Genomic DNA, 11,450 nt, shown 5'->3' on the forward strand with positions numbered 1-11,450 from the left:
TAAGGAACGTCTAGAACTGATAGTTCTCGTGTACGTTCGCTCAAAGATCAAAATAAACAATGAATAATTTGAATAATTACTATTGGCATTGTATGTCTTTAGGTTTATCAGGGACTTTAATTTTCATAGCCCTTACTCTGGAATTCATACGACATAAAATCATAAAGTTTAAGGATCATTTATTTGATAACGAAATGTTTTTATTATATGCTAATTTCTTTGAAGCAAGTTGAAACTTGTGATTAAAACGAATGATGCTAGACAATCATTTTTACAAAACCACCGACCTCACTCATTAAGAAATGTTACTAATAAAATAAATTTTCTTGCAAATAAAAGGTTACCAATACACTACTTGAAAAAAACCCACAAATATTCATTATGTTTTTGTATATTCGAAGAATTCGCTATTATAACGTTACAAATTTGCTGCGTGATCTTATAATGATATTGAGTTTGGTTTTACGGGAAAAAAATCACTTGTACTGGAATATTTCTTGTTTTACGAGTGCATTATGGGTAACTAATGACTTGTCAGAACAAAATCACTTGCCAATTTATTTCCAGTTTTTTCCAGGACAGTTTTGCTCCAGACATGTGCGATTTTATCAATTAGTAACTGTTTCTTTAATGAGCAGATTTCCTAGCCTAGCTCCAGTGTCGTCAAATATTTTACGTCTTTAATTTAGCCATTTTTACTATGTTATCTGTTATCGTTGTCTTCAATACTGACAGGTAAAATAATGACCCATAAACTCTTTCAATATATATTAAATTTCTTCTTATTAGTGCGACTAGTAACTGAATTAATTATGATAAAAATTGGGTTTCGATACCTGTGGTGGACAAAGGCCAAATCGCCAGTTAGGTTTGCCCTAAAAAACAAAAATATATTTTTATTAGAAGATGTCTGTTACTTGATGACGAGAAACCAACTTGAAGTAAAAATGTATCTGAAGACGGCTGGTATGGGTATATCTGAAGATGGCTGGTATGGGTATATCTCAAGACGGCTGGTATGGGTATATCTCAAGATGGCTGGTATGGGTATATCTCAAGACGGCTGGTATGGGTATGTCTGAAGACGGCTGATATGGGTATATCTCAAGATGGCTGGTATGGGTATATCTCAAGATGGCTGGTATGGGTATATCTCAAGATGGCTGGTATGGGTATATCTCAAGACGGCTGATATGGGTTTTAAAACTTTAATTAAAATAAAGTACAGAACAACGTTTCGACCTTATTAGGTCATCTTTTGGTTAACAAAAAGAGTTTGCAACTGACCGTTGTTGGGCACATGTCTTAGGAACAAGAGTATAAACAATTATGTTAAAGTTTTAAAACCTATATCTGAGAGTAAGTTTCTGTTCTTACTGCTATACTCAGACGACATACTTTCAGCTGCTGTGTTTTAAAAGTTAATAATTATCACAATATAATGTTTAATATTTAATATTTTTTTTACTCACGCTCTCTTAGTAGATTCCCTTCGCATAAAATAAAACCAGTAATATGTTATTTATTACCCATAAATCATGTTTAGTATTTTTTACCTAATTGCTTTGTTTTTTATAATGGAATAAATTTCGATTTCGCATAAAATTTACATTATATTATCCATCAGTGAGTGGATCGCAGGTGAGCCTGAAGGGTTATAGCACTAAAATCTGGGTTTCGATATCCATAATGGGCACATTACAGATATATAGATTTGTATAGATTTGTGCTTGGCAATAAATACACTCATCACCTTACTAGATTGTAAGTTTCATACTTATGTATGTAGTTAAACCATTAAATCATGGTAGGAAATGAAATTTAATATTTATAGCCCTCCAGTGGTATGTTTGGGAACTTATACCGCTAGAAACCGGGTTTCGATACCCGTGGTGACAAAAGCATAAATAGCCCATTGTGTAGCTTTTTGCTCAATTCAAAACAAACAAACAGATTTAAGATTTATAACTAAGTTGTTGTTACTGTTGCGATTTGAATTACGTAATGAAGTATTTGTGCTCGGCCCGGCATGGCCAGGTGGGTTAAGCCGTTCGACTCGTAATCGGAGGATCTCGGATTCGAATTCCCGTCGCACCAAACATGTTTGCCTTTTTAGCCCTTGGGGCGTTATAATATTACGGTCAATCCCACTGTTCGTTGGTAAAAGAGTAGCTTAAGAGTTGGCGGTTGGTGGTGATGACTAGCTGCCCTCCCTCTAGTCTTACACTGCTAAATTAGAGACGGCTAGCGCAGATAGCTCTCAAGTAGCTTTGCGCGAAATTCAAAGAAACAATCAAACAAACAGCTATCTGTGCTCTGTCCACCACGGAGAATCGAACCCCGGATTTTAGTGTTGTATATCAGTAAACTGAGGGACGACCCGTAATGAAGCCAACAGAAGACGTACGTTACTTTACATTAAAATGTAAGAAGTTAAGAAGTTGTTTCGACTACATCCTACATATTTAATGAATATTGTAATATAAATTTCTAAAATCTCTGTAACATTACGAAACATACGTAAAGCTTCATCAGAATTTTAACGAAAGAAAACAAACCAATAAAACTATATATTATATTATAGACCATATTATGCTATAGACTATAAATACTTTGTAATCAGAGAGAAAAGATATTTACAGAATGTAACGAAAAACGTAAAATGAAAATTATATATTTCTCCGATTTTAACACTTTCTCATGCAGGATAACAGGAAATCCCAGTGTTCTATAATACAACACCACGTGTTTTTTATTATTATTTTGAATTAAGATTTGACGAAAACGAAACGAGGCTAAACTGTATTGCGTCCATTGCATCGTTTTATTATGTTTTCTAATCCAGTGACTGCTACTTATCACGTGTGATTTTTAACGTGGCATTAATTTTGTAATACAAGTGTTTCGCATAGTATTACATAGAACGTTCCGGTTTTGTCAAGCAATATACAGACTGAGAGAAACAGAATACCATTGTTGTGATGGAACAAAAAAATAGCAGTTTACCCCTTTTTCAACACCTGGAATTGTTGCCTTACAATGGTACAATCTTTTACAGAATAACTCTTGTTTTCCTTGTAAAAATACAAATTGTCTATTTTAAATAAATTTAGAACAATTCATTATTTTGTTTTATTATAAATCTTTGGTTTGCCAGTCTGGCTAATAGTGGTTATATTAGAATTTAAAAAGTGGTAAATAATCCTATTTTCTTTATTGGTTTGTCAGTCTGGTTAATAGTGGTTATAATAGAATTTAAAAAGTGGTAAATAATCCTATTTTCTTTATTGGTTTGTCAGTCTGGTTAATAGTGGTTATAATAGAATTTAAAAAGTGGTAAATAATCCTATTTTCTTTATTGGTTTGTCAGTCTGGTTAATAGTGGTTATATTAGAATTTAAAAAGTGGTAAATAATCCTATTTTCTTTATTGGTTTGTCAGTCTGGTTAATAGTGGTTATAATAGAATTTAAAAAGTGGTAAATAATCCTATTTTCTTTATTGGTTTGTCAGTCCGGTTAATAGTGGTTATAATAGAATTTAAAAAGTGGTAAATAATCCTATTTTCTTTATTGATTTGCCAGTCTGGTTAATAGTGGTTATATTAGAATTTAAAAAGTGGTAAATAATTCTATTTTCTTTATTGGTTTGTCAGTCTGGTTAATAGTGGTTATAATAGAATTTAAAAAGTGGTAAATAATCCTATTTTCTTTATTGGTTTGTCAGTCTGGTTAATAGTGGTTATATTAGAATTTAAAAAGTGGTAAATAATCCTATTTTCTTTATTGGTTTGTCAGTCTGGCTAATAGTGGTTATAATAGAATTTAAAAAGTGGTAAATAATTCTATTTTCTTTATTGGTTTGTCAGTCTGGTTAATAGTGGTTATAATAGAATTTAAAAAGTGGTAAATAATCCTATTTTCTTTATTGGTTTGTCAGTCTGGTTAATAGTGGTTATAATAGAATTTAAAAAGTGGTAAATAATCCTATTTTCTTTATTGGTTTGTCAGTCTGGTTAATAGTGGTTATAATAGAATTTAAAAAGTGGTAAATAATCCTATTTTCTTTATGTCCTTACAGAAATACTTCACAAAGTTGTACAATTTGTTCTTAATTCGCTTAGCATACAAGATAATAGATTTATCTTCATGATATTACTAGTGATATTCAATTTTAATTAATTAAAACTCTTAATTGCTCATTCTGTTTATAACTGTTGTAAGATAATAAGGTTCCGGAAGAGGATGTCCGTTAAAAGATATTTTTTTATTGTTTAATAAAGAATATAAAATGTCAAATTTTGAAATGGGAAAGGCAGCTTCACTGCATAATGCGTGTTTTATTTTTATTTTGCTGAAAATTCTATGACATATCATAATCAGGCGAGCTTTTATTTGGACACGTTAGAGACAGATGAACTACTGGACGTATACACACAGTATAATATTTCTTACAGATTATTATAAGTAATAATTTACTTATGAAATGCCTTCTCTTAATCTTTCCAATCCTTGAAACAGCCTTCTTTTACAAACAAAATTTAAATAGTTTTTAAGTTATGATATAACAACAGCAACTCAAGACTTGTCTTATTAAAATAATTTAGTAGAAAGATTAATTTGTGAAAGCTCTAATTCTTCTAACATTAAATCATGAAATTTAATCTGGATAACTTCTGTACTAAAATTTACAAAGGATATAACAGTTTTTGTCGACTATTCTATATCAACCCCCAAAATGAATTTCTCAGCCCATGCCTTTCCCTTGACTTTTGAAACATTTACGTGTTAACTATTGATGTGTTAGTGTTTTAGAGCAACTGTTTAACTCTTAGAAAATAAACTTAACACTGATAATACTGTTGCATTTACAAATGTATAGATTACGAGTATCTGAAAATCAAAGAGGCGAGGAACAAAAATAAAAGAATTATTCTGTTTTTTATTACTGTACACCAATGAGAAGTTAAAATTTCCCACAAAAGACAGTGATACGACGTTTATTGGTTATTTCACTTTAATTTTACACCAATAAAGGATTTATTTCTCTAATCACCCATCCTCCTGTGAAACAGAGGTAAGTCTGTTGAAAATCCGATGTTCGATTCCTCGCGGAGAACACAACAGGTAGCCAATAAACAACAACAACAATTATTGCTACAAATGAATCTGTGAACATATAAATAAACTGACTTGTCGTAAAGCGCTCCATTTGCATTATTCAGATATAAGAAATTAAAGGAAAGTGCATACAATGCTCTACATAGAACCTTTTTTGTTATCGTTTATGTGTGAAATAGTACCTATTTTATGTTTAATACAAATAGTTTATGCGCACAGTGTACAAAAAGCCACGCCTTAAACAGCTAGAGTCGACGTCCATTCTGTATGTTCTATAGCCTTTCAGCCGCCTAACAGAGACGACACGAACACTACGTGCTCTAGGCTATAACAATGGAAATCAGTTCAACATGATGGATAATTCTTAAAGATAGTAATTTGAATGACATTTCTAAATGATTTACAGAGCAAAGAGAGAAATAGTGGGTAGAAACACTGGCGCGGAGCCAATAATGCTTTAGGCCTGTAAATATTTTCCCCACTTCGTTAACATAATTGGTTTTTCTTGATTTATTCTTTATCAACCAAAATAAAACAAAATAACGAATATATCACATTACTGTATAATTAGAACAAGTAAAAATAAATACAAATGTTGCATACTTTTCTTTGTGAGCTGTTTTTTTTAGAATTTTCCCAACAAATGTAAATTTGAAAGAATAACAAAATGACTTCCTGCGTTTCCTTCTGTTATACCAAAGATGTTTAGAAAGGCAATGAAAAGTTACAATGTGTTCTTGAATATTTATTTTTGAGATAAAAATACATAATTTCTGTTTGTATCTATGTCTTCCGTTTTCTTTTTTTACTCTTATCAGTAGATAATTACTTAATAAACTAATTTATTCGAACTACTTAAACACACTGGGGAAAACTGTTATCGCGTTATTTAATTTACTGTCATCAAGCTGGTTTTGTCTTTATTTTTGTCAGGCCCAGCATAACCAGAGGGTTAGGATGCTCGACTCGTAATCCGAGGGTCGTGGGTTCGAATCCCGGTCACATCAAACATGCTCGCCCTTTCAGCCGTGCGGGCGTTATGAAGTGATGGTCAATCCCACTATTTGTTGGTAAAAAAGTAGCCCAAGAGTTGGCGGTGGGTGGTGATGAGTAGCTGCCTTCCCTCTAGTCTTATACTGCAAAATTAGGGACGGTTAGCGCTGATAGCCCTGGTGTAACTTTGCGCGACATTTAGAAAAAAAAGGTTATTTTTGTCCCCCAATGAGCCACTGGTACGTATGCAAACTTACAACGCTGAAAACTGTGTTTCGATACTCGTAGTGGGCAAAGCACAGATAACCAATGGTGTAGCAATAGGCTTAACTACAAACAAACATATCTTTATCTTCATTACATATCTTTATCTTCATTCAATTGTCAAACTCACTCCTATTGTATCGTTTTGATCTGTATAAAAACAAGCTGTTATAATATTACTATACATCTACTTCCACAAGTAAAAAAAAATCACAGAAAAAAGTAACATTTCAAAACGTGCACAAGCGAAGTTGTTTTGGAATTTTTTAAATTAATAAATGTTTATTTTATTAAAACTGTGTATAATATTTGTTTATAAGGTTGATTTTAAGCTACACAATAGTCTCTTTGAACTCTGCTAATCAAGGAGGGTATCGAACCTCGGATTTTAGCATCGTAAAACTGCAGACTTATAGCTGAGCTACATACAGCAAATACAGTTTTGAAACACGTGAAATTCGGAAGTATATTCCACAGATAAGAAACGTTTAAAACTGTGTAACCTTAGAAGTTTTGTTTGATTTTGATACCACGTCATCAACGGTGGATGATGACGTTTGCTTTGATAAATAAATTAATTTTTAAAACAAGCAGTTATTATTTCTTACTAATACATATATGATGAGTGAGATGGAAAATGTTCATATGAAGAACCTCTTTAGTTCCTGCAATATGATTCGCTGAGCTGTATGATTTAGAAAGGGGTGGACGTTTTCGATTGGTTAAAGTACAAACGTGAGGATTCGTGTTCCTGAAAAAAAAAATCGCGTGTCCTAGTTTAGGGTCGTGGGATCACATTAGAGTACCCCAAGACAAGGCGGAGAGTGCTATTAATAGCTGCCTTCCCTCTAGCCTATTAGTTCAAAATGAAGAACTGCTAACATAGACTGTCTTCGTCTAGATTTACACATGTGGATGTATATATTGTTGCGCGTATGCACCTACATAAATATAGATTTGCTGTATGTTCACCTAACTACTTTCCAGGGTTTCAATGAATCTTCATAAAATCTAGCATGAAGGTTTATCGGGTCTATTTAGAGATACACTCAGACTTTCAGTTTCACATTTTGTGTTTCGCAGATTTTATGAGCGTTTTTTTTTTTGTAAGTACATATGAAAGAAGCACCTTTTCACGTCCTGGAATAATTTTTACTCTAACTAGTTATTAATAGATGAATAAGTTGATATATAACTTAACTTCTGTTGTAAAACACACATTTTCTTAAATTGCTTAAAATATATTTTCTTATAAATTGTTTGGTTTGGTTTGTTTGGAATTTCACGTGAAGCTACTCTGGGGCTATATGCGCTAGCCGTCCCTCATTTAGCATTGTGAGACTAGAGGGAAGTCCACTAATTATCACCACCCACCGCCAACTCTTGGGCTACTCTTTTACCAACGAATAGTGGGATTGACCGTCACATGATAACGCCCCCACGGCTGAAAGGGAGAGCATGTTTGGTGTGACAGGGATTCGAGCCCGCGACCTTCGGATTACGAGTTTAGCGCCTTAACCACCTGGCCATGCCGGGCTTATAAATTGTTTGAAACCTGTGTTGTTATTTTTTGTTATCATATCAAACTAAATGTACCCCGCTAGAACAGCGGTAAGTCTACGGATTTACAACGCTAAAATCAGGGGTTTGATTCCTCTCGGTGGACTCAGCAGATAGTCCGATGTGGCTTTACTAAATTAAACCAAATATTTTCCAATACGTTTCTATGTTTGTTCGAACATTAAAAGAACGTGTTACTAAAATCCAAGTTTTCCTGAAAAAAAAAATCACATAAAACGCAAATTTATTTTTACTTGATATGTTCAATTTTTATTAATTTATTCATTTTGTATTCCAGCTCAGAGGAAGAGAAAATAATTTCATATTTATCTTTTGTGTCTCACGAGAGATGCAGCACGGGATGGTCAGGTGGTTAAGGCACTCGATCGTAATCTGAAGGTCGTGGGTTCGAATCCATGTCCCACCAAACATGCTCGCCCTTTCAGCCGTGGGGGCATAAAAATGTGACGGTCAATTCCATTATTCATTGGTAAAAGAGTAGCTCAAGAGTTGGCTGTGGGTGGTGATGACTAGCTGTCTTCCCTCTAATCTTACACTGCAAAATTAGGGACGACTAGCGCAGATAGCCCTCGTGAAGCTTTAAAACAAACCACAAAATGTGCTTTTCTTTGTAATACCACAGATAAGCTCATTGGTTTCTAATACTTCACCAAGGTTTCGGGATTAAAACCACAATTTTCTATAATCCATGTTCTATTCTTTCATCGTCAAGTCGAGTTCTGGTGTTGTCCGAAAAGCCTTTTAGGACAGCATTCGGACTTCAAACCGCAACGTTTTGTTTTAGTGTTCTTACTTAAGCATTGAAGTAGATGCGAACTGCGCATTATAAACCTATTCCCTGCTATGGCACAAGACATTTGATATACAGCATACCAGAGTATTATTTGAGCTCAGACAACAACGGAACACAGTATTTGAGTTCATGGTAATTTCAACTTATGAATGAAAGCCAATTAACGAGAATATTGCCAATAGTATAACAATCATTTTACGATTTTAACCACGACTTAACTGTTTGACGCATTACGTCATCAGTATCTTCTTTAACACTATTAAACGAGAACGTTACGTCCGCTTGTCAAAAAATCAAAAATTGTTCTAAATTGTATTCAAATACCCGTATTAACCAAACAGTGTTGTTGGTTTTTTTTCAACTTGAACAATGATAATGAAATTAAAGTAATGAAGCTAGTAGATAATTACTCTGAATAACCCGTAATTCTCAGAATCAATTTTGTATAAACATGCGAAAGCAAAAAATAAAATTACTTATACTGTAATATCAGATATGGAGAAAAGCCAGAGGAGAAAGGTAGGTAAATAAGATAGTGATATGCATTTGGTCGAGACTTTTATCCTTGTAATGAAAACGATTGTGATTGGACAAATTCACCAAAAATCGTCCTATAAACTGGAGTTTTTCTCTCTGCTCTGTTTTGTACAGAAATGCTCACCCCCAGTGTAATTGATTAAACCCACCAGTTTGGAAGGAAATACAATGTTCACTATCTATCAGCCCTAGCTGCCATGCTCCACGAAGCACGTTTAGATGCTTAAAGCAGCGGGCTACGCTGGACTTGACAGGTAATACAGCAAAGCTTATTATAGTTCGTCACTTACAAAATGGCGGCTTTTGTGAAAGGTTTACAGAGCGTTGCGGTTTAAATTACTTTAAGTAAAGGAAAAGTCTTGTGAGGGGTTAGGTCTTGGTGATTATTTTCTAGGCGGCATGACTGAAAGGCGACGTTGTCTGTAGTGTATTAAAACTCGCCAAAAAATAAATAGCCCCAACCTTCTGACACATTAATTCCAAATACATGTATTTAATAATGCGATTTGTAATTTTACATGGAGACTTTGGAGGGGGGGGGGAGATCTCGCGGCAGTGATAAGCAAGTAACACGTGTTACGTGCTGTAAACATTTAAAGTTAATTTAATTAGTAAAATATAACAATTGTTTAACTGTGTTCAGCACCAGCAAATTTAATAACATAGAATATATTAACGATTTTTTTGTAATTGTTTTAATGGTTTTGAAATAACATTTTTAATATATTATTTTTATTTGCTATACGATATCATGAGTAACTGAATGTACAAGCCATTGTACAATTTCTTCTGAATTTTTTTTGAGTTTATCTGATCTGTCCATGTCAAAACATACCTTTGATTTTAGAGTTTAACGTGATAATGTATTATTATGTTTTATAACTCCTTTTAATGACAGGCGAAAATATTATTAAAGTCTTTCTGTATTATTTACTCTAAGTTTATCAAAAAAAAATAGTTATGTTTGTTTCAAGCCGCACTCAGATATTATGTAGAAATATCCAATTTATTTTACAATTTACTACAATATTTTGTGAAAAGAAAATTTAGTTGTTAATAACACTTGTTTTGTTAATGACACTTGTTTTGTTAATAACGCTTGTTTCTATGGCTACGTATAAGACATTCGTTTTTCATTATCATAAAGAATTCGTGGTGATGAACGTACCTTGTAGCTGAAAGCTAGGTTTTCAACTGCACTGGGTGTTTTATAAAAGACTACATACGGGAATATATTTTTATCATTCTTACTTGATACACAAATACTGTTTTGATAATATTATGTGTTCGTATTAAAACCGTATCTGAATAAATACCACAGCACTTAGCTTAACATTTTGAGTATGAGCTATCAATAAACGTAATACAATAATTTTGAAAATACTCAGCATTATGTTGAGCTCTGAACAGACTGCAGTGCCCCCAGTGGCTCATTATTAAATCTGAAAGCTTATGATACATATGATACATATTAGCTGACGAGAAAACGCATATTTTACCAGTGGCCTTCTTTGCTTTCACGTTCTTTGAACGCAGCAACTTTTATTTATTTCAAACTTGACAAACGTGTATTATTTATTCAGTATAATTCGTATACGTAACACATTTTTTTTTATAGATTATGAAGGATACAAAATTAATGATGTGTTAGCTTTCTCTATAGACTGTTTATATAGAATGTAATTTGTTTCTAACTGAATGGTTCTCCAGTAGAATGCATCATAAAGAAATTTAGGAGCAATATTAATTGAATACAAACAGCAGATAAAAGTGCTGAAAGTTAAACGAATTCATAAAACAGATAAACATTGTGTTATTACACTTAAAATTGTTTTGCACATGTAAGTAAAGTCTGTCAGCATTAGAAGTTGTTTACAGTGTGTATCTCTGTAACGAAAACACCAGATATTCACATGATGAGCTAATCTAAGGAATGTATTCCTTGCATATATAAAGAGGAATCAATTCGAAACGTTAGAAACCAACGACATTAAAATTACGTGCCCCCCCACCAACAAAAAATATCCAACAAGAAAACAAGACTGGATTGTAGAAAATAAAATTTAAAAATAAAAATGTGTTAAAGAATCGTGTATAAGTTTCCTAGAAGGTAGACATATTAAAAATACATCAGTTAGTAAGTGTAAATACTAAAAAAAATAT

General features: G+C 32.9%; 1 long non-coding RNA gene across 4 annotated transcripts in view; it reads right to left on the minus strand.

The window, feature by feature from the left end:
- Positions 1-11,450, minus strand: part of LOC143238941 (uncharacterized) — a 167,310-nt gene that overhangs the window by 137,999 nt on the left and 17,861 nt on the right. The window lies entirely within an intron of this gene.

The sequence above is a fragment of the Tachypleus tridentatus genome, chromosome 2 (assembly GCF_004210375.1).
Source record: "Tachypleus tridentatus isolate NWPU-2018 chromosome 2, ASM421037v1, whole genome shotgun sequence".
Taxonomy (NCBI): domain Eukaryota; kingdom Metazoa; phylum Arthropoda; class Merostomata; order Xiphosura; family Limulidae; genus Tachypleus; species Tachypleus tridentatus.